Source organism: Semicossyphus pulcher, unplaced genomic scaffold, assembly GCF_022749685.1.
Source record: "Semicossyphus pulcher isolate SPU_LCO1_2020_fin unplaced genomic scaffold, fSemPul1.0.p SCAF_13, whole genome shotgun sequence".
NCBI classification, from domain to species: Eukaryota; Metazoa; Chordata; class Actinopteri; order Labriformes; family Labridae; genus Semicossyphus; species Semicossyphus pulcher.
The window spans coordinates 21,382,504-21,410,073 of NW_027211637.1; the positions used below are offsets into that span (position 1 = coordinate 21,382,504).

General features: G+C 42.1%; 1 protein-coding gene across 1 annotated transcript in view; it reads left to right on the forward strand.

Moving 5' to 3' along the window:
* Window positions 1–1,998: 1,998 nt before the first annotated feature.
* Window positions 1,999–27,570, forward strand: part of LOC138589692 (prickle-like protein 2) — a 38,125-nt gene continuing 12,553 nt past the window's right edge. Inside the window, exon 1 of the mRNA XM_069660096.1 lies at window positions 1,999–2,398. The gene's annotated coding sequence lies outside the window, so the exon portion shown is untranslated. The remainder of the gene's footprint in view (window positions 2,399–27,570) is intronic.

Consider the following 27,570-nt stretch of genomic DNA (forward strand, 5'->3'; position numbering starts at 1 on the left):
TATTTTAATTTACATATATCTGGTGATCGAAACAGATTTGCCTGCGATTTTGACTCACAGTGTCACTACTTCATGACTCCTCGTGGTGGCGCTGTGACATGAATAATGTAAGTGGAAATCAGTTGGCAGAAGAAGTTGACAGCAAAGTAAAAGAAGAAGAAGAAGACAGCGGGATGATGACATCGTGTTTAGGGCTGAACAATTAATCGAGATTTAATCGAAATCACAACATGGCCTGCTGCAATTTTAAAATTTGTATTAAAGGTGAAATGTTGCTAAAATACAATTTTAAATTTAAATATTGCAGAGATGTTCTGCACACACACACACTCACACACATACACATCATACACAGACGAAAGTATCAAATATCTGTGTGTGGTACGGGTCCCTGCAAACGCACCATAATCATTTTAATATGTTTTAATATCATTCAATTTAATATCACAAATCATATCGAAATTGCAATATAAGTCAAAATAATCGCAATTAGATATTTTTTCAGAATCGTTCAGCACTAATCATGATGTGTCATTATATGATTGTTTTGAAAAAATTAGCGCAGAATCGCTGTATCGGGATATTATCGATATCGTGAGCCGCATATTGTATCGTGAGTTATCCTACGATTCCCAACCCTACTGTATTAGTACTAAAAGCTGAACCAAAAAAAAAAAAAAAGAATTTATTTAAAATATTAAATGTATTGGGATGGGCAGGTTGATGCTGTCTTGCAACACTGATGCCTGCTTGACTATGGAGCCGTTCTACGTTCATAACATTGTTATTCTATTTGGTGCATTGCTGCATGTTTTGGCCTAAAGAAATTCCACAGGGTACCTTTAAGGTCAGGGAGCGACTGTGGAACGGAAACAGAAGTCTCCACTTCGGATCAATGTACAGACCCTTCTTCTTCTGCCTTTGCTCCTAAACAGTCTGAGTGCAGTCTTTTCTTTAGAGGATTCAGTTCATAACCGTAATGCTCCTTGGGAGGTGCAGTTGTACATAAACATGAGTAAAGAAGTCATACTCTTGTACTTGTTTGATGTTTCACCAGTGAACCTGTTTTTTTGTTCTTTTCAGCACACTTGCTCGTTGTTTGTAGTGATGATTCAACAAGAAGAGCTTCATGTCCGTCCAAGTCCTGCTCCGACTGCCAGCCACCAAACACTGTCTTTAACGAAAATGAACAGGAATTTAACTCCTGGAACAAAATCACCCAGAATAACTCCTCCCACCTCACTACACAGAAGAGCACTTGTCATAGCGAGCAGATCAGTGCGTAGTTACCGAGCGCGCAGTGCGGTAGTAGTTGTGCTCTATTTTAGTATTGTACCTTCGTTTTCCCAGGAAAGTTAGCGGGGTCAGACTTTATTGTACTCAAATGTGGCTCCAGCCTTGATAGAATGAATCATAATGTTGAGTGAGTCACAGCTCACAAGAGATGGAGTGAACACTGTACATTTATAACAGTATATCATCATCATGCCGTATGCTTACAGGCATGTAAATGAGTTGTTAGACCAAAACCAATCCTCCTCGCTCTCTGGAAATTGTATGAAATAGTAAGCCAAAAAAATTAAGGAGGAATTAGAGAATTTTCTTTTGCTTCTTTTGAATAAATCTCGTTGCCATTCCCTGCAAACATCACGTTATCTTCCCCATCCAGAGCAAAGTATGTCAAGTCCTCTCAGGCAGTTCTCCATTTTCATTCCCCTCTCCTCCAAACAGCCGTGCATAAATACTCCTGTTATTCTAATCGGAGGCTGTGTGCCGCCATATGATTGGCTGGTGGCTCATGACTCATTTGAACAGGCTGGTGTGAGGCTTGGCAAGAAGAGGGTGGGTGGGTGATGTGGGCAGGTGGGTAGGTGGTGGTGAAAAGGGGGAGCAGGAGGCGTTAGTAAGGCTTTCTCCCACCGCGTGTAGGCTTGTGTGCGCTTGCTGTTTTGTCACACACCAACACACACACAATAAACACTTGGAAAGGGAGTCAACTTAATCTATATGCACTTTTCTCACTGTGTTTTCAGCTATGGTTGCCTGTAGTCAGACTTAAGGAGAGACACAGAGCCTGGAGGAGGGAGAGAGGAAGAGAGAGAGAGAGGGAGAGAAAAAGAGAGAGAGAGTGCTGATCTGCAGCCCCCAGCCTTCCCTCTGTTGCTGCTACAGTACGTGTGGAAAGCAGAGAGAGAGGGAGAGAGAGGCGGCAGAGGCAGAGCTGGTGTTTGTCTCTGACACTCGGAGGGGAAGAACGCTGCGAGCCGTGCGGTGAAGAGCAGAGCCAGCCGGTCCTCTGGTATGTGTCCAGTGTGAGTGAGAGACTCGGTCCAGAACCCTGCGCACCTCCGCCGCTGTCTGAGCATCCTCGCACCAACCGGACTCTGACACCAGACAGGTGAGTCTCAATATCCTCAACAAGCACCCACAGTAGTGTTATTCAACCTGTCGCTTTGATACGCTAATTATGTTTGTTTACAATAAGGATGTATTGATTTATTCCTGAAAGTTTCCATCATTAGTTGTGTGTGCGTGTGGATTGACGGATGGGTTTGTGTTGTTTTTTTTTACATGTGTGTCCTTTGCGTGAAGGCTTGTTTACCTCCTGACTGACAGGTGAAAAAGACCACTGGGACTCGGGGAAAACTGCGAGCGAATCCGTCTGATTTCACCCCCGTTCCCCCCCCCACCCCCATGTGTAGATCCATGTGTCAGTGAGGGAGAAAGTGGGTGGAGTGGGAACCGTTTCAGCGCTGCTTCTGTTCTCTCAGTCTTGTTTAGAAACAGAAAGGGAAGGAAAAAAAAAAAAAACACGCGATGAAGCCGTCTGCGATGCTGCGATTTAGGCGGACTACGGTGTTTGAAGGAATGCAGATTTGTTTGGGAAGGAATTTGTCGGGGAAATCTGCAGGTGTTTACATTTCAGATTTACACTGCTTTTCTTGAGCTCAGCGTGAGCCTTTTGTCTCAACTGCGCAAGAGAACTACTGCATCCATCCTCGGTTGTTGTGGCACTGACGGGATGCGATCACTGTTGTGTAAGGTTGTCACAAACATCGCAGTTCAAAGTCTAATCTGTTACATAATGAGGTTTCCAACATACTGAGAGGATTTCAAAAGTAGAGCTGACATCGGATCATTGATCCATCTAATGAGCAAGATTATGCATTGGCCTTTTGTATGATATATTATTAACGAAGGGCAGGACGTTTGACTATATAATTGGAGATTTTAAAGCACATTTGTCCACTTCATGTCTTAAATCATGTCACATATTTGGTTCATTCCACATTTATCATCTAACCGCTTTGTCCATGATTAAACTAAACATCAGAATTTAGCACCTGCTCCTCCATGTTAGTATGTACCACTTGTCGCCTGTACTGTACACATGTAATTTGTGTGTAATGGCAGCCCATTAGTGTTTACTGCAGCCAAACAGCAGCAGGTTGCTCCTGAAATATTTCCTCTAGTGCACCACTTGTTGAATCCACTTTGTTTCTTTTTGAAGTTCTGTCTGTGAAGCGACTCTAAATCTGCCACGGCTTACTCCAAGCCTGTGTGATTTGCGTACAGAGAGGACAGAGAAATACGGGGCTTTGAATAGCACCATATGGCCGAATGAGATTTCACAGGGAGACGTTGTCAGTGTCTCGATGCTTTAAACCCCTGAGCCATGACCGTGATCTCAGCTGCCATTGAGAAGGGGAAAAAAATCCCCTCAACGTTTGTCTTTTTTTCTGGCTGTGGATGCTGCTGTTTGTTTGCCTCCGACTGTCAATCTGTCACAGAGTGTGATGTAGAGGAATCAGCCCCAGCTCCCCACTGACCCTGCCACATCCCTCTATCAATATATTCATCCATCCCTTCATCCATCCATCCATCCTTCCCTTCATGTTTCTCCCCACCGGGCTTCAAATGTTTGTCTCTTCACTTTCACCATGCACCACCCTCCCTCCCTCCTTCCCTCCCTCCTCCATCCCCCCCTCCCTCCGCTCTGGTCGCCACAGAAACGGCTGATTCAGGAAGGGTGGGCGGGTGTCTCAGAGCTCTCGCTGCTCTGCCCCATGCGGCGCTTTCACAGTACATTTCTGCTTCTGTGCTGCGTTTATGGCCCTGATATGCTGACAGTTCAGGTGGCTCAGTCAGATGTTATACAATCGTGTCAACTTCACAAAGGCTGTTTTGTTCCCTCAAAGGACGCGCTCGTTATTTAGAGTTACATTATCATTCATGTTCAGTTTGTCTTTTCCAAAACACAATAACTCTTTGCTGTTTTGGTGCCGACATTATTTATGTTTCTGACGCAGATGTCTGCCTCTTGACTGGCTGCTAATTAAAGATCAGGTTGATCCTGAGAGACTGCGGGTCTATTTTTACGTAAAACATATATGACACCCGGGTCGGAGTCACTCTGCGTGTGTTTAGAGACCACACTGAGGTGATTAATAATGTAATATACCATGACCAAGTCATTTAATAATAGATATGCTGTGACCTTTCTCTTACATAAGGTTGGATGAAGCAGAATGGAAGTGATTGAATTGAATGGATAAATAAATAACCTCCTTCTTAAACATGTATTTTAGTCGACCGCCCACTCAGAAAACAGAGAGCGCCAGATTAAAAGATTCGCTTCTGTAATTGCAGATGAATTTATCAGAACTGGCTTTTTGTTTTTGTGTTTTTTTTTCCCGTTTTGTGGCGTTTTTTAGAAACAGCTCTGGTTGCCATGATGACAGTTTGTACAGTAGCTTAAAACAGCGCCTTTAAGAGAGGCGTCTGAACAGGAAATGAAACCTGTGTTGCACCGCAGGACCCCGTGAGCTCGTCCTGCTGTGCCTGATTAAATTAAAATGGGAATTTGTATTCGCTGAGGAGGTAATGAAGTGTTGTGCTTTCGGTGGTTTTGTGGTCTTTGTACAAACACTTTATTGATCACAGAATCCGAGTCTTCCTGCAGGATGATGCCTCTTTAAAATTAGCTGTTGCAAAAGTTCCTCGTATCATTTGTTTAAACAGCAATGAAGCGTTCGTGTTTCATCTGATGATAGATTCAATAATGATTTTTCCGCGTCGGATTTTTGAGAATTAAAAATCTATAACAGTAAACAGGCTGCAGGGTTTTTTTCCACCCTGCAGTGTTCAGCCATTACAGTCAGCGGTGACGCAGCCCGAGACTCACACAGCACACTGCAGACCAGTCACAAGACTCAGCCAGAACAAAGAGCACACACTGTCATCTAAGAGAAAAATCTCAACATGGATGAAAACACAGAAGCAGCTTTTTCACAAAACATCACAGGAGAGGAGTTTGGGAGATTGTGACGCCGTGTGCTGAGACTCTTGAGTGGCTCGCCCTGGTACTTTTTAAGGACACGGTCTCAGGTACCGGTGTGGCGCCGAACGCCTCAGCTGGAACGCTGCGAGATTACTTTGGTATCCATGTGTTTACCTGTTCATATTCACTCTTTCATGTGGTCGTGTGGGGCTGTGAGTGTGTGAGGAGGAGGTCTCAGATGATGACAAACAACATCAGGCACTTTGATGATGTAAGTGTCATGGCCGCCTTACAAGATGGCTCAACAAACCCAAAACTAAACCACAAAGGTAAGTTGATACGAGAAGAATCAAATACTTTCCATCACGGTAAAAACTGTCAACATGTTTATCGACCAAAATTTCAAAATGGTGAAAAGGAAAATGTAGACTTTCAGTTTTGCAGACCCCAGCGAAAGAACATATTGATGTTTGCTGTTGCAGCTAATTATTATTGCAAATCAATGACATTATTCATTAAATGCAATGCTATAAAACCAGACAACACTCATGCAAGTGAAACTGCAAAGACTCCCTGCAGCATTAAAAGAGTTTTTAGTGCACAAATCCACCCCGGGTTAAACTAAAACAGTATTCATACCAATTTTCTCTCTAAAACTGAAAGGTGTAAAGGTCCTAAATGTTTACTTGCATCAGCTTGTTAACATAAAAGTAAAAAGGAGCAAAACACCAAAGCACACTGATCATATTTCAACTTGTATAAATGTTTATAAGGCTTATACAAGAGAAGAGGCTGCGAAGACTCCAAGGCTGTCCAATTTATAAGTAGGGTTACAATTTACATATAAATTACAGATAAAAAACAGATTACAGGTTTAAGGGGCCATTCTCATTCACCTCACTACTACACCCCTGAGAGGGGAGAAGCTTCCTGCCCACCTGTCACACAAGATAAAGAAGGAGGTTTAAGAAGCTGGTTTGTCTACCGAGAGTGTGACACAGCCGTATAAACCAACAAGAGCTACAGCATGGAAGCGATAGAACACATTAGTCAACTGCGACAACCGTCTGAGAAAGATCTTCTGTAACAGCGACAGGTACCCTGCAATATCACAGACCGTTGGCCACCATCAACCTGATTTAATATGATAATAAAAAGGGATAATAAAGGTAAAAAAAGAAGTCTACCTGCGACTTAAATGAATCTCCTGCAAAATCTGTGGCCCAAACATCTGCTCCTACTTAAACAGCTGGCATTAAAAGTCTTAAAGAAATAAAGTGAACGTCTTTAATTCTTATAGCGTCATCGAGTCTTCTCGCATCGATTTCCTGTTGAGCCAAAAAGCCTGTTGCAGCTTATTCCTCTGTGCCAAACCTCCATTATTGTCCAAAAACCACATCAATGAGCCACATCATTGCACACCATTGATGTGCTCCTGCATTACCCTGACCATGGGGAGTGTAGTTTTTTTCCCCCCCAGTCAATCCCACGTACGCCGACCTGCTGCTGTATATGCTCACTAGAGCGTCAAATTTGCAGCTGAAAATAGTCTCAAACTAACGCACTGTTTACTCCTGTTGGATCACTGTAAGGTTCGTTAAAAACGACTGTGGCCAGCTGTTTCAGGAAATCGTCTCCCCACTTTGTTTTTTTTTAAAATCTATATGAAGACCTAGTTTTGTTTCTTCATCTGGAACTACAGCTCTTGAGCAGACAGAGACAGACCAACATAACACATTGTTTGTGGTCTTTTAGTCTTTGATAAATGCAAAAAGGCAGCGTCTTTTCCTCTAAAATACACAATTAGAAACCACCGGGATCTTAAGGAAACAGCAATCTCACATGTACGGTTTGGGAATAAAGCTGTTTAAACACTTAAAATTCAATTAAACCCTGTAGCTTGTATATTTCTTAAAACAGGTTTTGGCATCAATGAATTCACACAGAAACTCACCTTTTCGTTCAGCTCTGAAAAACAACGAGCATACCTCTCATGTATATAGTAGTATTAGATGTTTGAGAGTTCGGTCATGAGACACGAGGGGGCAACACATTTTAAATATTCGAAGTGGATCTCCCGCAGAGAGACCGTTCTCCGTTTCTTTGGACAGCAGATTAATGACTATTGAGTCTTTCTTCCTTTATTGACTCTACTCCTTCGCTCAGCAGCCACCAAGATTGATCTCTCTAATAAGTTGGCCCTGTCTTTTAACTGAACTATTCCTGGTGAAGGATTGGGTAATGATAACAGAAAGGCTTCCATGAGTAATTAATGAAGATAATATCTTTGATTTTGACGAGCTTAAAGGAGAACACTCGGTCCAAAATACACTGAGAGACATTCCAGGGAATATTGCTCTGTGAAATATTTGAGGTGCAGACAGTTGATTTGATTTCCATGTGGAGTGAGAAGTGAATATTTAACCTCCAAGCGGTTTCACCACAATCAGGCACCTCTTAAAGTGGATCCTGGATGATTCCCTGCGGCTGGCTGCTGTCTGATGACTAATGTTCTCCCCAGCGCCGTATTAAAGCCCCTTAATTGGCTAGAATAACCCAATCATTAACTTGCTCATTAAAGCTTATTGTGGTGCCGAGGCCGCTGCGACGTGATCATACCAAACTTCTGTAATCGTTCCCAAAGCCGCATCGTGGTTCCTGTCTGCAACATCACTCAGGACTCATCAACACCAACGTCCTGACTCACTTTGGCTTCTTTGAAGATTCCTTTGCACTTAGTGTCAGGGTATTTCTGCGCTAACCTCGCTGTTCTGGCCAAAAATTAATTCCCATCTGGACCCGCTCTGCCTGCCATCTGCTCCTCGGCTTTCTTATCGGCCTGTCCCTTTCCACAGCTGTGAGGCCTCCGGTTCAAAATGGCACCCTCGAATGTTTTTTGAAGGAAAAGAAGAAAGGAGGTAAAGTGGACAAATAGAGGAGGAGGCTAAGAGACACATGGATTCATAAAGGGCTTAAACCTGATTCACCACAGTGTGTTTCTCTAGCGCCGTGCAACTTCTGTGTCTCAGCAGTTTCCACCCCATCTCTGTGTATCCTAGAAAGTGCTGACTGTCTTACGATAGGGATCACTAACAGAACAATATGCAGTTTGTGCTTAGTCAGAACACTGTTTCCCTTAAATTAAAAGTGAAATCCACAGAGGAGCAGGGAGAGAGGGACAAACAGAGGCTGCCATCATGATGCAGGTGTATGGATTACTTCCAGGCCGGAGTGACAGCGTAATGTTAATGCGGCTGCCGGTGCTGTTGGTGTCGATTGCGGCTCTAGTTTGGCCTCGCTGGCTGATGGATACGAGGAATGTTAACTCAGGGGGAATCATCTGTGGTGCTGCTGTGCCCTGAGGTTTAGCACTCACTCCATCCTCATACTAATGGCATCATTACTGGGCTTCTGAAATATCATTTTCCTCCTCCACAATGTGTATGCACACACACACACGGGGAGCGCATAACCCATTCACATGCAAAAAAGCCGAGGAAAACATGTTTGACAATTTATAAATGCACGCATTTATTATGATGGCTAATACTTAAAAAAGATCTTATCATCTTACACTGACATTTACATGTGATTCTGCACAGAGTAAAAAGTACTTTTCTGCAAAACTGCCGGAAGTTCTAAAGTATAAACCACAATTTCCACACTTGTCTCGCTGAGAGATCCTCACCCTACATTTATCTAGATAAGTGGGATGACATGAAAGGATGCAGGAACTAGCACAACATGTACCTGCCAAATAGGACATCCTTCCAAACAGGGTCAGTTTGAAGCAACATTATTTAATAACTGCTTTAGAGCTGCGTCACATCCCCGTCTCCGTATATAACTCAAATGTAGGGTTGTATTCTTTTATCCTTTTTTATGAATTTCTTCCAACTTACAACACGGCAGATGTGACAATGAGATGCGTTGTTACATAGTTTATGCAAATATAAGGACTGTGTGAGTAACCATTACAAGAATGAAACACAGACTTTATAAATGCATTCCAAGCACATTTAAATCACCATCTTTGTTGGCGTTATTGTCCAATGGGATCAGCTGTAGTTTCCAACTGCTAAATAAGATGTGTTGCCCGTCGGCCAGCTGATGCCTTCGACTGATTAATCAAGCGTGCACGGTGTGACAGAATATAACTTGGATCATGTGATCTAAACAGGCTATAAATGGACATGAGCTTCCAACGGTAACACGACTATCTGCAGGTCTTAAAAGCCTTAGAAGGTATTAAAAAGTCTAATATTCAATCTTTAATATTCACAAGTATTTCTTTCTTTCTTGCAATACACAGTAACGTTAGGGAAAAAAATATGTGCATGCAGTAGGCAGTTCAATCCTCTGTGTGGGTTTTCAGTTGGCATCATCAGACCTGCAGCAAGTACCGTCAACACTGAGCTGAAATATGTCCCTGCAGGAACATGTATAATTGTTGACAAATGATTGCTAGCTTTCAATTAATTGGTGTTTTTAAAGCATTTCTTTACCTAATATACCAAGTGACTATGGTTATGCAAAAACATAAGGAAAAAATAATTTATTAAAGGGGAAAAAATAAAGGTTAAAGTGCAAAAGATGCCCTTTACTTCTTGCTCAAAGCTCTTCTGGAAGGCTTCTTCCTGTTTGCCAAATCCAAAAAGCGTTTTACCATTTGGAACATTTTTAAAGATGGCCGACCTCAATCGATTTCCAGGTCACAGAGAAATGAAAGCCCAAGGATGTATAAATAAGCAGTTGGAAGGAATCCCACATCAACGCGATACCTGGATCCAAATCCACCTGCGGCCTCTGCTGTTTCTTTCATCTCCCTGAGTCGCTCTCATTTTTACATTTGCTCGTCAAATCCAACTATTGTTTAAGCGAAACAACTTAATATTTAAAAACTTAAGGTTTTTGATTTTCTTTTAGTGACATATTACTTTGACTTACACGCACATATGAGCATTGTACATTGTATTCAAACTTCCATCAGTCTTCTCGAATCAGCTTCAAACCAGTGACTTCTCTTCAACTCTATCACAGTTTAGGATGACTACGTGCCTGTGAAGTCAATTTTCCTCTTTTGGAAAAGATATTTCATCTTGTCAAAAACAGTTTATGTGGCCAATAAAAAACATCTTTGAGGTGGAAGGGGGATAATGAGATTAATTCTCATTCAGACAGAAAGGAAAACAAAGCAAAGAAGGTTCCACAGCAGGAACGAGGAAGCGTTTCACCAGACGTTTGATTACAATTGACGGCTTCAGGCAGCTGTTTGATGTCGACATTATTGCTATAATAAAAAATAATACTCAGAGCTTACACTGTTCAACATTCTTTCAAAATAAATTATGAGCCAAGAAAGGCATCTGTTCGTTTGTTCCACTCAGGGGGAATTTGAAGAACAAGACAAAGAGTCTGCAGCCATGCTGGTGGCGGTGGTAAACTGTTCTTTGGTTAGCAGCGTTTTGAACTAAATGCTAAAGTCACCATGTTATGCTCAGAATGACATTGATTACATTCTGGTATATGTCCGGTATCATTTTAACCACGTCCACCACCATCTCAGTAATCCAGGTCATGGATTAAGCTTCGTTCACCATCCTAGTTTTAGCATAAACATATTTGCTAAGTTGCACAAAACACAAGTAGAGCAGAAGGTGGATTGGAAGGTCATTCGTTTTTCAGATGGATCAAACTGAAATAAAGAATTAACCTTTCAAAAGTTAAAGGATCAACAAAGTTACAACAGGTCATCCTTCTGGTAAAGTCCATCCAGTCTTGGTTGAGATCTTTAGCTCAGATCGACGACTGTGTGTCTCGTGGCAATACATCCAGTACATGTGGAGATATTTCAATCCTGACCAAAGTGGGCCAACAACTGTCAGACCAAAGCTGCCATCCCCACAGCATTGCTAAAAACTAAGTATAACCAACCCCAAATAATCGTCCCTTTTATAGAACGAGTTGGAGGCTTGCTGTTCAGAATCAAAGTTGATTGAGTTTCAAACTTTCTAACAAGGCAATTTATGTCACAGATGTAAATGTAAGATCACCACAAAACCCCAGAGATGATGTCGATAAAATCAACAATGCTTGCTTGATCCAACAAATCTTCCGTTCCCTCGAGGCTTCAGGGAAATTCAATCATACAAATCTTAGTTTCCTCTTACGAGCTCTGCGTCACTCTACAAGGCTTTGACGAGACGAGAACGTGACGCGGGCAAAGCTGTTAACTATTACACCTCCTTTGTGAAAACCACACACACACACACACACACACTCGAGTACTTCACCAGATCCTCTCCTCTGCCGCACCACCTGCCTCTCTTCAACCCCCTCATCAGGCAGAATAAGATCCCTGTTAATCCACTTGTCTCAGCCCGTGGCGTACATACAGAGCTCCCTCTGCAGGGCTCAGCTGCTCCCTCTGGGCCTCCTGGAAGCCAAGAGTATAAAAAGGTGCTCACAGCCTACACACTGCCTTTATAACTCTCCCTCTCTCACTAGTTTTTTTTTTCTCTTTTATAAACACATGCACTGTGCTCTTTGCTCGTTATATTGCGAGGCACACTCAGGTGATGCAAAGTAGTGAAGAGTGATAAAGTACAATTTCTCAGGTACTGTTCTTCAGTACGATTTAAGGGACTTGTACCTTATTGAGCAATGTCTTTTATGTCACAGTCAGACAGAGGTATTCTACTTTTTATTGCAATACATTTATCTGGCTACTTTATTTTATAGCTATGTTTTAGATTTAACATCAAAACTATATGATAAGCTATAAAATATATACAATGTTAGAATAAAACAGCAATTCCCAACCAGTTCTACCAAAGAGATGTTCCCCAAACCAACCGTTTGAGAGCCAAAGAGGTCAAATTGTAGTCAACAAAAAAACAGAAATTAGAGATAGGCAATAAACAAAAAACGAACATAAATCATACCTCACTACATCACTACTATTTGTATGCTAATCCTATGGAGGATTGGAAACCACTGGACATTCCTGCACAAACTTTACAACTCTTTTCAAACACCAAAGACATATATTTTACACATAATTAAACACGTTTTACATAGTAATCTTTTATATTTATATTTTTTATTGTATCCTATTTATGTTTCTTGACAGTAGGAGCACTGCCGTTCAATGTCTCCTATCATTTATTATATTTCACTAATAAGACAAATTCCTTGTATGCGTAAATCTACTTGGAAATAAACCCCGATTCTGATTCTGATTCTGAACTGTTAAAACTTCAAACAGCCACCCCGTTGACCAGCTTCACCAGTAAAATGCTGCTTACACACTGTTGCATCAGTGCATAGTGCATATTCACATTATGATAATGTTATACATCTTTATATCTTAGTTACAGAGGTTACAGAGTTTTTGTTCAAAACCAACTCTTTCAGTTTTCAAGGTATAATAAGTAGGATTTTCCTAGAAAAATAAAATATAAACTTTTACGAATATAATATAATATAAATCATCATTTATGGGCCTCTATACATGTGTGTTAGTGAGTGTGTGTGCAGACCCCTGTGAGACTCTTCCCTCAGCATCTATTCTGTTGTTTCACTTTGCACGGGACGTTTTCAGGAGGGGCGCTGTTGTGGTTCCCTGAGCCACTCACAGCGTATAGGTGAATGTGGTAGCAACTGGGCCCCATTCAGACCGGCAAACATGGCGAAAGAGCGATGCAGAGGTGGCCTTCTTTCTGTTGGACAGGTAGGTGCCTCAAACCGGGTAGGACAAGCTAACAGGCGATTAGCATGCTAGTGCAAAGGTAACCGTGATGCTGTCAGTATTAGCTCAGCGGGGTGGGCGCGTTCTTGCACTAGAGAGTGAGAGTGAGCTTCTGGTGACAAAGAGTCCAGGAGGAGGGGCCCAGTTTCAATGTGTTGTTGACAAAATGAAAGGAAAAATCCTGCTTATTATAGCTTTAAGTAACATTTCCTGATTATATCTTTACTGTAATAAGGTTTTAAAAGCTCGACTTTTACTTGTTATTGGGTATTTACGGTTTAAGGTACTTTTACTCATGTAGATGATCTTCTTTCTGGCCTGGACATGCCTCCATTTGAGAAGAGAGATTGTGTGAAAACTTGTAACATATCTGTGTGTGCGTCCTCTCCCGCTTTGGGTCACTCAGTACTGTAGCACAACGAATCCTGCCGCCCCTTCTTTTCGGGGGTTGATTCATATTTGTTTCCCCTCACCGCTCCCTGCTAGCTCCCTAAATGTTTTCCCCTCTGAGCATTTCTGATTGTGTTGTTCTGTTGATGGCGGCCCCTGATGCCTGCCCTCTCATCTGGCGTATAGCACAAGTGGGGGAGTTATGGGAGTTATTTTGGCCGCAAAAGTCTTGCAGAGGACCATCAGGGGAGATCCAGTACCGAGGAGGTAATTGAATTTGAGGTTTCAGCTAATGATTTTTCCAACAGGGCGCTGTTTCCCCCTCCTTCTCCCGGGTCTGCAGTGTCATGCATGGCGCGGTGTGTCGCACAGGCAGGCCTTAAATCATCCAATAATGGCTTTGGAGAAGCTAAGTGCCTCTCACTCCTTTAACAGGTGTGATTTAACAGCACTTGTTAGTCCATACATATAAAGAGATTTGCTATCTTGTGTGTAGCCTTATAGGCTTCACTGAACAGATGCTGAAGCAGATTCATTGCCTTTGGACAAGAGCGTCATTGTTAGAAACCAATTAGGGGCTAATAAATGTAAATGAGCTCAGAATACTGTATTATACCCTCACATGTGAGCCCATTAGCTGTCTTATTTAGCTTATTTTGTCTTTAACTGTGAAGTGAATTTATTTACTGTGCAACTAATCTATTGATTTCTACATCGGTGTTCTTATAGGAACCTGTTGAGTCTGAAGTGTGGAGTTCCCTGTGACCAGAGCAGTTAGTTGTATGTTTGATCTCCCCCGTTTTAATTTGTCTTTCCCCTAAAATGTCAGCCTCGGGTTATACTGTAACTTTTATAATTAGCTTTAACATCAAAGAAAACTAATGACTGTATATATAGCGCGTCTCCATCTGCTCCCATTGTACGAAATTGATGCCAAAATAGCCCCTGTGATAGGCGCTGCCATCTTGTGATGGTGACGTCATATAGAGCCAGAGTCTGCGCAGTAGAGATCGGCGAGTAACCACAAACAGCAAGGATCCCGCACGCCGGCGTGTTTAACAGCAGAACAGCGTCTCTGTGTTGGTCTGAGGTTCACAGGTATGGACACTTCAATGACTGTAGTGATTGTTTTAGTTACGTTTCCACTCGCGGATTGTCCTCCGCTCTACTCACCCGAAACTAATCGGCTGCAGGAGCCGAATTTGTCAACAGAGCTGTCAATCATCATTTTGACAGCATCAAATAACTAATTAGAAATAAACTTGTCAGAAAAATGAACACTTGGATGTAAATCAGCATGATAAGAACTGACTATAATGACAGAAACCATGTTTGATAAAAATTTATTGGGCGTGTATTTTGATTTTATAGTTTGACTCATGTCCCATCTGTTAACATGGAGGAGGCGGGCTTTATGACCTATACTGCAGCCAGTCAGCAGGGGGCGACCGAAATGTTTTGGCTTCACTTTTAGGGAGCTGTCATGTCGTCTTTCTTTTTATACAGTCTATGAAGAAAACACATGGTTAAAAAAAGGAGTGTAAGTTTGTTAGACCTTCTGCGCTCTTTCGCCCCAGACAGATTGACAACTTTGAAGCTGCGGTTAAATTTGAACCTGGCTTCTTCAAGGCTGATTGGTTTCCATTTGTAGTTCAGTCAGGAACAGAGACTTCTCCCCTCGGACCCCTTGTCTCTTCACCTCCTTTGTCATCCTTTTATCCTTTTTTATGTTGCTCCACATAATCTCCATCTCTCTTTCTGTTTTTTTTGTTTTTTTCCTCACACAGAATCTTACTCCGGTATCTACCCTCTATTAAGATACTTAATATATTTATTTCCCTTTCTCGAGCTTGGAAGCAGCTCTTATCACAAAATGAGTGGGTATCATAATTGCTCCTTTTATCCCACCTCGGCTCAGCCCACACACACACACACACACACACACACAGACACACATTCGCCGTCCCTGTTGCTGAGCTGTAACCCATTTAGGTGCGACATCTTGTCGTTGCCCTTCAGCCGCACACACTCTCGGCTAATGGCCACCAGGTTTCTCTCATTAGTTAATTATGTTTTGTGATAAAGTCCACATCTTTGAGCTGTTAGCTGAATAGCTTTTAGGCTCATGGTAGCTGATCACCTCTGTACACACAGCGAAATTGGCCTTTTTGCGCACTTGTTGCATCGTCATGGCTGTCTAATACGTCTGCCTGTGTTCTTCATTCAACCGTGCAGAGAAGCTGCTGTTTAAACTCCATTAAACTTTTCTGCAGCCTCCTGATGCAGTCTGGTTCAGGTCAGAGGCCAGTGAAAAAGCCAGAGATAATGGCAGCGCCCACTGGTCTATATGTAATCATGCTCTTACTGGTAGTCACTCAATATAATTTTCCTCTCAGCATACCCCGCCTGTTGTCCTGTCATGGACGTGTAAGTGATTCAAAGATTAACAAGTCCAGAGGGAACACCTGCAGCAGCGCCGGGCCGTCACATACGGGTTCAGATTTGTTCCTTTCAGAAAAGTAGTCGGGATTTGACTTGATCCATTGAGATCTGATCGATTTGTGCCATCACATTGTCTGTTTCTTTTGTACTGTCAAAGCCAATTTATATTGCTTTGTTCGCTTTAAGAACGACTCCGGCGTGAGTCATTACTTGTGCATTGTTGATTTTGTCGCCGCACAAAAGCACTGGTTTTCCAAAAAAAGGCTACAACAATAACAGAGGGTGTCAAATGAATCATGCCGTCAGTGGCTACTCTCCCCACTCCTTTGAATTAAGGATGGCACCCCACTCTGCACAGTCAGTATCCGATTCCTTTTCTTTAAAGCCGAAGCAAACTGTTGTTGGTGGTGGTGGTTTGTCCACTCGAGAGTACACCGTGTTTCCAGCTCACATTGAGCTATCTCTTTGTTTACGGCACAATGACGCATGACCTTGTGATACTGAAGCAATATTTAAAACAACACTCTCTCCTCTTGGGTCCATCTGCTGTTTGTTAGAAAATACAGTGAATTCCTAACAAGAATACACTCCGCTCTCCGATGTAGCACTCGTACTTAATCAGCCTACCTCGTCTCGACGGTCCTGAACACCAAAAGGCATCTTCATTTGCACAACTCTCTACACATGCTGTAAATACTTCCTATATGGCAGCGTGAAACCATTTGTCATCCCTTCTGAGATGTTTTTTTGGTAAGTTTGTGGCCGGTTTCCCGCCAGTAAAAGAGAGATTATGGAAATATATTGAGATTTATAGCATTGCTCCTGGAGAGAGTGCTGAGATTGTGAAATTCACACAGTGCTGTCACATCGAAGCCCCGTGGGTTTCAGTCATAGACGTCAGAAAAGAAAAAATATAGCTTTATATGAATTACTTCTTTTATAATTCATCACACTGGCTGTGTGTGGATGCTGCTGTTTTATATGCGTGTCATTCTCAGAGCAGGACGTCGCCCATGAGGGAAGCTGTAGGTTCCACAGTTACACTGATGTAATTATACTTGGCAACAACTGAGGGAACTTAATGCAAGTTTTTTGGGAATTAATCATCTTTTTATGTAACACCAAGTTATTCTCGGTTTCATTTAGTTATGGAGCAGTAATCAACAAAGGACGATGGACTTAAATGCAAGAGACTGCGATTCATTTTTTGTTTCCTTTTGACATTCAACATTGGTTTCTTCACTTCCTAATCCATGAAGATCCCTCACTATAACAGCTTTGTAGGTAACTTTTCTGCATTAAATTCAATTTTGTTTTCTTACATTATCCCAAATGTTTCCAATAATGCCCGAAAGTAGAGTAATCCGTAATTTATTCAAGGGAATGATGTGTTTCATTTTGTCGCCTGTGATCACCAAAAGATACGATGTGATAAGGAAGTTGGCGAAATGTTTACATTATTAAAAGTTACATGAATAAAAATTCAATGTATTACCTTGACCACGAACATGACTTTTACCTGAGATAGATTTTTATCTGCAATGGTAGTTGTGTATCAAATACTACAATTCCCAGGTCCCACGATACTTAATGATGTGAAAAACTACATATTTTGTTATTGTTTTGGTGGCATAGTAGCAGAAATTACATACTGAGTGTTTAACACAGTGCTTAATTTAAAGACATAATGTTACTGGAGTTTCAAATCTGTAGGTAAAAGTATGTTGGAGTAATCCCCAGGCTCCTCAGCTCAGTCTGCAGGCTGCTGTGAACGCCAGGTTTCACACCGTTTTTTCTACACGCTGCACTTTGTGATGTCACAAACACCGGGCTTATCTGTTTAATGGAAAAAGTTACAATCGGCATTCAGACCCGGGTCAAATGACTCTGCAGTAGACCCGGGTAATTATTGCCTTGGCTCCAATCAGCAATGATGGGAACACAAAACCCCGTGTTGACATGCTAATCTCCGCCCCCTTTCCGGCGCGATGCTATGCTCAGTCGGTAACTTCTGCGACTCCTCGTCATCTCAGCTACCAATTTTGCCCGGCTCCGTCCGAGCAGCGCTCGAACATCACCAAATTTGTCAGCGCCGACTTTGATACACAGACTGAATGAGTAATAGATACAATAAAGACCTAACCACTGTAACATCTTCGTTGTTTACTAACCCTGTCTCCGGCGCATTTGTGATGTCAGATGGTGACGCAGCAGAAAAGAGACCGACAGGCGTATACTCCACTGGTAATGGGAACAGAGACAATCGGCATCTATGAGCAGGTCTTCCTGGGTCTAAAAAACCTGCGTCAACGCGCTAAATTTAGGTGGGAAAGGGGTATGAGTGGTTTCAGGCAGAGGCTGTATGAGGGCCTGCACAGAGCACCAGTGTGAGGAAAATTAGCTACTCCACAGGTATCACAGAGGGAAATATGAACCTTGAAATTAGCATAATACCCCCCCTTTAAAACAAAAACTTTATTAAGTTGTTTTGTGCCTAAATGTAACAAAATGTTCACTACAGGCTTATTTTCAGATTGTTTTCACAGTGATTTAGAGCAGATTGTGAAATGTGCCAAAAATGCTGCTATGTTTTGTTCTGAAGTTCGTGGACCACTGGAGCATTTTGTTGTGTAATTTGTCGGCTACTTGATCACCTGAGATGTGACATTGTTTCGCGGTTCCTTTTTGGAAACCCCGCACGTTACTTTTTTTACAATAAGTGGGAGAAAGGAGGAAGTCGTTCAGTCAAACATGCACCTTGAGGCGTTACATAACCAAGTTACATAATGACCCGTATAGCAGGGCTCTTCACCACAGGTTAAACTGCAAAATAAAACAGTGCTTTGATCCAACCGTATAAAAACCCAGTGCACATCCCCGTCGCTGTAACCCTGGAATCCACCTAAGTAATGGAGCAATCTGGTGAAACAACAAGCAATTTGAGGGGGTTCAAGCCCTTTTCCCTCACAGCATCAAGACGGCTCAGGGTAACGTCCGACCTCGAACGCTGCGCCCAGGCTTTTTAGTGCTTTTACTACTAAAGTGTTGTTGCATCACAGGGAAAATGGCTCAGGTAGCTTGTGTTCAGCTCCTCTCTGCCATGATGTGAAGAGAGCAGTGGGAGGACGTGTAAAAATGCATAGCAACAGACTCTTTTTCTCTCTCTCTCTCTCTCTCTTCCTCTCACAGGCACATTAACACAAACACACGGACAAATAAATACACGCCTGCACGGATATAGCACAAATGAAACATACAAGGCTCTGTGGAATCATAATGGCCCCATATTAAAGATTACACCCTCAGGCTGATGATGTAAAAGGCATCATACAAGAGGAAGCAGCTTCAGTATGTGAATCACACAGGTCTGAAAACTTAAACCACTGTGTTTCAGTGTGTGTGTGTTTGTGTGTGTTCGTGTGTGTGCGCCATTTCCGACCCAGAGACGGCTTGTTGCTCCTCTGACCCGCGTGTCATCATACCCGATCACGCCTGTCCGTCAGATAATTTTCATGAAATAACGGAGAGAGAATGCACACACACACACACACACAGTATCCGTTTCCCTGGCTGAGACGCAGGATGGAGCCTGTGCAGCAGTGTGTGTGTGTGTGTGGAGAGCGATTCGCCTGTTGAAACCCTGCAATTCTATTTCAGGCCATCCCACACACAGTGGGAGAGAGAGGAGCAGAAATGTGTCACCCTTTAATTACAGCTTTTCAGGTCCTTGTGAAATTTTGTGCATCTGTAGGTAAGAGAGTCCTACTTTGGATTTCAGGAACACACCTCCAGCAATTAGAACATCAGGGGCATGAACAGATCCGTGTGTGTGTGTGTGTGTGTGCTGAAATTAAAGCATTTCGGTTTATCCGCCTGTACTTATGGGATCCGCAGCTCCATCACATGAAAATGATGTCCTTCCAGCTATTGATGACAACACAGAATGAGTAATGCAGACAATTTGAGCGCGTGTTATGTTCCCAATTATATCACCAGCATCGTCACCCACTCGGAGCTTTTCTCGGCCTGTTCTGCCAGCTGAACCGGCGCCGCTTTATTCCTATAGGGTCAAACCCCCTTTCAATTAATTTCTTGTTAGTCCTGATCCAAATAAGCTGCGGTAAGAATTTAATCCCCATAAATGGATTATGAGCTGATTGGCGCTGCAAGAGAAGCCGTTTGTCGCTGGAATTAAGGGTTACATAATTCCGGATTTGATGGTGTATTGACAGCCAATCCGAGCCGATCGGTTCGTGAGCGCTGCTGCTTTTTTTTTTTGCGCAGAAGTGAGGATGGTTTTCCAGCTTCTAGCAGAGCGTATTTTTATGAGCGTCTTTGATAATGATTTTCTGTGCAGAATCAGAGAGCTGATGAACACAAAAACTCACACACACACACACCTCCTCTTCTGTGTGCATTAAGAAAAAGAAACAAGATGGAGGAATGAAGGACGCCGAAATTGCCTCTATTTCTTTTGCATATAGAGAACTGCAGTCATCTTCCATCCTACTCAAATCAACACCGACACACACAACTTCTTTTTCATCTCCCGCTTCTGTCTTCCAACATTTAGATAAACGAATAACATATTTCCTGTCGAGCCTCTTGCTCAGTCGCGATGCTGTTATTGAGTTTTTCCCCTTTCATTTCACGGGCATATAAGAGTGTTGGGCCAGGGTTGATGTATTTACTCGAGCAGCCGGAATCCATGGAGACCGGAGCCCGTGCCATTATCCTGTATGGAAGGTTACTTTGCTCCGGCGCACCCGCCTCCTGCTGCGTGAGATAATTCTCCTGACGTCGGGGGAGAGGCAAGAGAGGCAGGAAGTCTAAGGATAGGAAGGTGTGTGCGTGGGCAGTCGTTTGTGTGTGTGTGTTTGTGTGTAACCCTTTATTATTAATCAGAGATAAGGTCAGCTGGGGAGGGGGAAGAGGCCAAGGGTTGACATTTGGGGCTGTCGTACGTCCAGTAGGGAGGCTCACACAGCAGTTAGTGAAGATGTAGGTTACTGTTTCAATCCTTCCCACAATGCTTTGTTGTTTCACTGTGAATGTGTGAAAACACATTTAAATGTTTGCAGGGACATCACAATGTGGCAGCAATTTCATCCATTTTTTTATAACCTCAAGATTCAGCACACAATGTTTCTGTTTCTGAGTGTTATCGAACACGCTCAGCTGAGAGTGTCGATCCAAACTGAACCCGGTGAGCCGTTTGAAGCCATTTGCAGAAGGGAACCGGTCGAGGTGAAGAGGATGAAGCCGCATTTCATCCATCTGCTGTCCTGTAAAATTGATTATATCAGTCGATTATGTAAGCGAGTGCAGAGATGAGCCAACAAATTAGTGCCATAGTGTAGCAGGATCCCAATATCACTGGATGGAACCAGTAAAAATGAGTGGATATCAAAGCACATCACTCTTTTTGTTTTGTAAAAACACAACTAATCTGATAAATTTCCAAATCCTCTTGTTCCTCTTCAAAACACCTCGAGGGTTTTTGTAGACGCGAAAAGCACTTAGGCGGATAATTACCATCAGAAGTGCTCTAAGAATAATAGGGAGAATATTAATGACACAAAAAGGAGCCATCTTTGATTGTTTTCTTCATCGCTGATGTTGGAAAAGCAGAGAAAAATGGAACTGGAAATTTAAGCCAACATTGAAACAAATATTACTGAACGCTAAACTATTCTTTTTTGTACTTTTTATTTTATATTTGTATTTATCTATTGGTGATTCCTGATAGTTCGATTGTCTTAGCAGTAGTCCACCTGTTAAAGACCCCCTCCAGTGAAACCAAGTGTTTTACCATGTAAACATCTTCATGTGGTGTTTCTCATGTGCTACAAGACATATCAGGGACAACATCAGCAGTCATCTCCACGGCTGGGCCTGTCTGCTTTTAAACTGCAGTGTACCAAGGACAGGCTGAACAACACGTTTTCAGATTGGCAGGTTTGTGATGTCACAAATCTAAGGAGCCAATCCCGTTAATGGACGTGTTGACGCTACGCATATCATTATGTGCAACCTATGGCAAGCACTTCAGCGATGCGCGAGCCAGCTGTAACCATCATCGTAATTTTTGCAATCTCACTACTGACTGTTAACATTAAACTGCTGGTAGATTTCAGTTTGGTTCTCTTGGGCGCCCCCCAATGGCGATATACGTTAATTATGGGAGGACACTTCCCAATTTAACCAGACGTCTACGGTTGGCTCCCTTTGTTACCGCTGTAACTCTTGATTTTCTTTGCTGATGGTCGCTTTCCTTTTCAGACTGTTTGCCTTCATCTGAGCGTCCAATTTGTTTCTGTTTCTTTGGATTTTCACTTATTTTTGAAGTTGTATCTGTAGTCATCGATCTTTTCTTTGTTTGTTCAGCCATAGTAGATTACTGTTTACTCGCAACGCTTGCAGAGACCGGAAAAGCAGCTGCTTAGCTCCGCCTACCCTCTCTGGCAGACCAACCACTGCTGGGTGATGGAAAACGCGTCACTAACTGGGTGCCGCTTGTGATTTTTTCCACGAACGTCGCTGCAGACACCCAGTCCATAATACTACTATATACTGCAAATGCAAAGGCTTTCATCAGTGGGCATTGTGTTACCTCAAATAGATAGAGACTTAACAGACATTTATTTAAATGAAAATCTTTAAGATTATTACTTTAAGGTTACTACTACTAATTACTACATTTCTAGCTAGCTAAGTTTCAACAACTTGCGACTAAACGATGGAGGAGCAACGTAGCACATAGTGGGCGGGGACTATGCAGATTCAGGAGAAGGAGGAGATGCTTTGGGAGGATTTTTACAAGGTAATTAAACCTTTTTTGCAGGAAAAAAATATCAGACACAATTTATTATTTCAAGCAGAGCCTTTTATACGTCTTAAAACATGACTGGAGCTGCTTTTTAAGGAAAGGATATACTGGACAATCATTACAGTAAGTCAAAAACATCAATTTATGGGATGGTGTTTTTATTCTCCTGAGTGAAACTGAGCCCTGAGGCTCACTAAAAAAAATCAGCATTTCAAATTTTCAATGATAGACCTTTTATGTATTTTGTCGCATCATGTATTTGTCTGCCACGAGTCTCCTGGTCTGCAGGGGACATATTGTTTAACTGTTTGGTGCTTTGGAGTTTTGTAGACGGGGCCCGCAGGCAGATTTACCACTACAACTAATTCAACATCAGGAGCCTACGTTTAACCACTACACACAGGTAGATACACGCATAGACGAGGTAAAAATCCTCAAACACTTCCGCAGTACTCTAGGCTTTAATATTTCATCGGATGTGCTGAGTATGTGAGCATGTGCTGCTGCTGAAAGTGGTCGAGTGCAGCCATTACCCCGCAGAGAACACAGAGACGCATAATTTGGAGTTACATCCGATTCCAGTTGTTTCACGCACATAGTAAAGAGTTTAACAGCATTCATAAATCCTGAACAGTTGTTTGCTACATTACTGCAGCTACAGAGTCCACAACAGGCAAAGGATGATTAATGACTGCGTGTTGGAATAATAATTTCACACAGTGTTTGTTTACTATGAAATAATTGCCTACAGACAACACCGAGATTAGCTGACAACCAAGAACCTGTAGAGACGATTAGTATTCTCTTTGTTTGTGTATTAGAGCGAACACAGGAGTGAATGCTTTTTTCGGATGTGATGTTCAGGAAAAATCCGTCAACCAAAAGACATTTTAATTCCAGTTGTGTTGCCTGTACAGTGCTGAGAGATAAGGATGTTTTGCCGTCACGGCGGGGCCTGTAGCTGATTTGGATCGGCCTTGCTCTCGCCATGAGTTAATGGAGCCTTGGTCAGGCTCTGCGCTTCAGCAGAGCACCTCCTCTCATGTCAGCTTTTACATAAATAAGAGCTTTTTCTCTCCATCACTGCCTCTCCTTCTCTTTCTCTCATGCACACCCACACAGAGCCTGTCAGAGGCACATGAGGATGGGAGGAGGAAGGAGGGAGGTGGGTGAAGCATGACACGTGAAAAAGGAAAAGCGTTGCTCTTAACACTGCATCTACAGCCCTCCATCTATTGTTGCTCCGTATTTTTTTCCTCTTTCCCCGTCTGTTTCCAGTTACCGTATGTATTGAAGAGTATTTTCCTCTCACTAAAAGCGGAGCTGTTGTGAATTTATTCGCAGAGCATCTTCTCTTTGTTCTGAAAATTACCCAATTACCAGAGATCTTCTCTCCTCGGGCACGGAGATGTTGATTAATCTCAGCTCATTTATGTGTGAATTAAGACACTGCTAATTGGATCTAACCGAAGGAGGAGCAGATTCTAGAAAAACTCGATTCACATTCAGTGATGGTTTTTGATCTGTAAAACATGATACGCCTGAAGCATGTACATTATCCGTTATATAACGCTGTTACAGCGTGTGACAAAAAGAAGCTGAAGGAGGATGTAAGCTTCCTTAGACGACGTCGGATGGATAAAATAACAGGTCTCTCTCTGCTTGTACTTTATTGTTACATCAATAAAATCATACATTTCTCACCACACTAGTAAATGGGTGTTGTTCGAGACTTTGCACACCAATCGGTTGCCACGGCAACTTGCAGAGTTTCTCGAACTGACCTAGAGTTGGCTGACTGCTGCCTCACCGAGGTACAGCGTGGATGAGTTTTCTTTTTCTTTATACTAATCCATGCAAGGATCCATGCACACATTTTAAATACAGGGACTATAAAAAGGACTAATTCCCCTTTAAAGTTAATAAAGTTAAATGTTGCTTTTTTTTAAACTGTAAGACATTCTCTCTCACCTTTCTTTGTTAATCAGTGTCCAAAAACACTTTGACTCAGAGTGTTTATACGATAAAACTTATATAATAATTACTTAAAATAAGTGCGTTAAGTGAAGGCGGACCACATTGCAGCCAACCTTTTTAGACAGTATTAATATTCAACAGTAACGACCCCTCAGCTCGCTTCATTTCCTGACACACATGAAACCTTTTTGACGTTGTCCATCGACGTTTGAGCCCTAAAGTGGCACCCGCACAGTGACCGTGACATCATTGGTGCTAATTAGGACGTCATTGGGCTTTAAAGGTCAAATAATGAATAAAAAGTAAGACAGATGTTTGTAATGATTGCAGACGAGATGTTCAGCGGAGGGCACGGAGTCGGCGGCTTTTTTATTCCAGCAGCAGCTCCCTCCTGCAGGTGATTTCACTGATTAGTTCCTCCTATCTGCTCGCAAGTGTATTGATTGGTCTGAAAGAGTAGGAGCTATCTCTTGGTCCTGTAAGGCCCAAGATTGAACATATCTGTTCTAGACTTTTACACAGTGTTTATAATAAGAGCATGGGCCTTCTACAAATGTGCTCAAAAACACCGAAACCCAGAATATAAAGAATACATTTAGTTTGGGATGTATTTAAATCAGGTATTTAAGAGAAAGAACTGATTGTCCCTATAATTTCGACCGTCAGTCGTCGGTTGTAGAGCTCTGTTAAGATGTAGCAGTGTTAATGTGGCTGAAATATTCAAGTGTTTCCTTCAAGGACGGCAACCACATTACAAAAATAAAGAAAATACAAAATGGAGACCAGTGAAAGATCCTCAAATAAATCTTTCTGATGTAAGAATGACCCAAAAGTATGCCTCCTCCAGGAAACAGAAGTTCACAACTTGTCCTCTCTGCTTGTGTTGCTGGGGAAGAACAGAGGAGTGTGTTATGACTAACCACGTCGGCCTGGCAAGTGTGTATTACGTCAAAAAGTCACACACTCATCAGCAGCCTTCTGCACCAGCTGAATGTGCATTCAGTCAGGAGTTTGGCTGTAAAGACTACTCATTACATTGGAACAGTTTGACACCAAAGCTGTGTCTTTGTTTAACAATGCACAGTAGAGACTTACTGTACGTCTTAACAAGCAGGGTGTGAAGGGACCATTAATCGAAGCACTGGTGCACACAGCGACGCTGTCATTCCCTCCGTCTAACAATGTGTGAGCAAATTGAATGTCACATGCTTCACAGTCGTTCTTCTGGTCGTTTTAATGCTGAGAAAAGTAACATTAGTCTCACTTGTTTAAAAAAACAAAAACAATAGACCACAGAACTGTTACAATTTGTAGATACTTAAAAAGATGGTAGTGGACTCCTGCTCACTACAAGCACTAGTGTGCTGACCTTTTCACAGCAGACATTTTGAGTCGTCAGAGCAGGTAAAACACAAAAATGAATCATGGTGCCGCTACATTTAAAGGCTCCTTCCAGTCTTCCCTGGAAAAGGGCTTAAGCGTACCCTCGTTTCACCTTCTTTAAATGCACCCTCTGTCGTTGGTGTTTCTTACCTGGAGCTGGAGAATGATATAATCTCTGCAATCAGAAATAGCACTGTGACATGTTTAGCCTAGCTTAGCACAAGCCATGAAAGTTCTTAGCTACAACAAAATTGCCTTCCAACACTTGAAAACAAATTCAGCATGCCACTTTAAAGTCCTTTTATTGTGAACTCCCAACTTTACACACTATCCCATATCAGGACACAGTTCCTAATCTTTAACTGTTGCTAGCTTGCTAGTACACATTTTGATGAAAGCTAACCTAGTTTAGCCTTCCTTTGAGTCTTTCTGCTAAGCTAGGCTACATTCAACCAATCTCTCTTGTGAGTGCTCAGTTGGACGTGGTGAGTACTTGTACAAATGAATCTTTAACACCAAATCCTTTAGCTGAACTGACTACACTAAATCAGATGTGCTTGACAGTCTCCTGGCTGGTTTCTGACAGTTTTCATTACAGCTGTTTAATGTGTGGTTTAAAGCCGAGAACAAAAACAAAACAAAACACAAAGGTCACAGAAAGAAGTGTGTTGCAGATAGTTACCTTCTGAGATACTATTTGGATCTAGTTTTGTATGGACTGAGCTGTGAGAGTCAACAGGAACAGGCTGAACTTCCCACTGAAAGATGTTCAGACGAAGCTTCATAACATTACAAAAATGTGATCTAACTGCTGCTTCTATTAATACATAACTGTGCATTATGAACGGTGATATTGACAGTTCAGCTTAGCTTAGCTAAAAATGTAATTACTTATTGAGTAAGAGACTTTGAGGAAATAGTTATTAAAAGGGAACCAGGCTTATTTGCTTTCTTGACAGTTGCGTGTTGGACTGTTTGGAGGCCACATGACCCACATGGTCACATGATGTGTTAACTGGTTAGCTTTAGAGTTGTTTGTAGGCAGATTTTGGTTTAGTACAGAACCATTCTAGCTGTTCCCTACGTTCAAAACATTATGCTAAGCTAAGCTAAGCTAACCACTTCCTGCTTCATATTTAACGTACAAATACGAGTAGTATCAATCTTCTCATTTTACCTCTTCTTTTCTGTTTCATTTTATTTATGGCAGTTTTGCGAACAGTGTAAAATCAAACATACAAGACATAGTTAATTAAGAGAATGAGGTAGTAGTGTTTATGATAATAATAAAGCAGTATACATATAGGAACGTGTAAGCTCCAACTTTCAAACACAAGTACACATACACATGCATCTAGCACACGTGTACCTACCCAGTCACAAAGATTTATGCTTAAATAAATATCGTAACCTCTTAGCAAGAAGACTAATTTCTACCTTGAATATCAATAATCCCTATTTCCTTGTAACTCCCAGAAATAAAACAAATAACTTCCCTGTCAGGGTTCTTTAGCACCT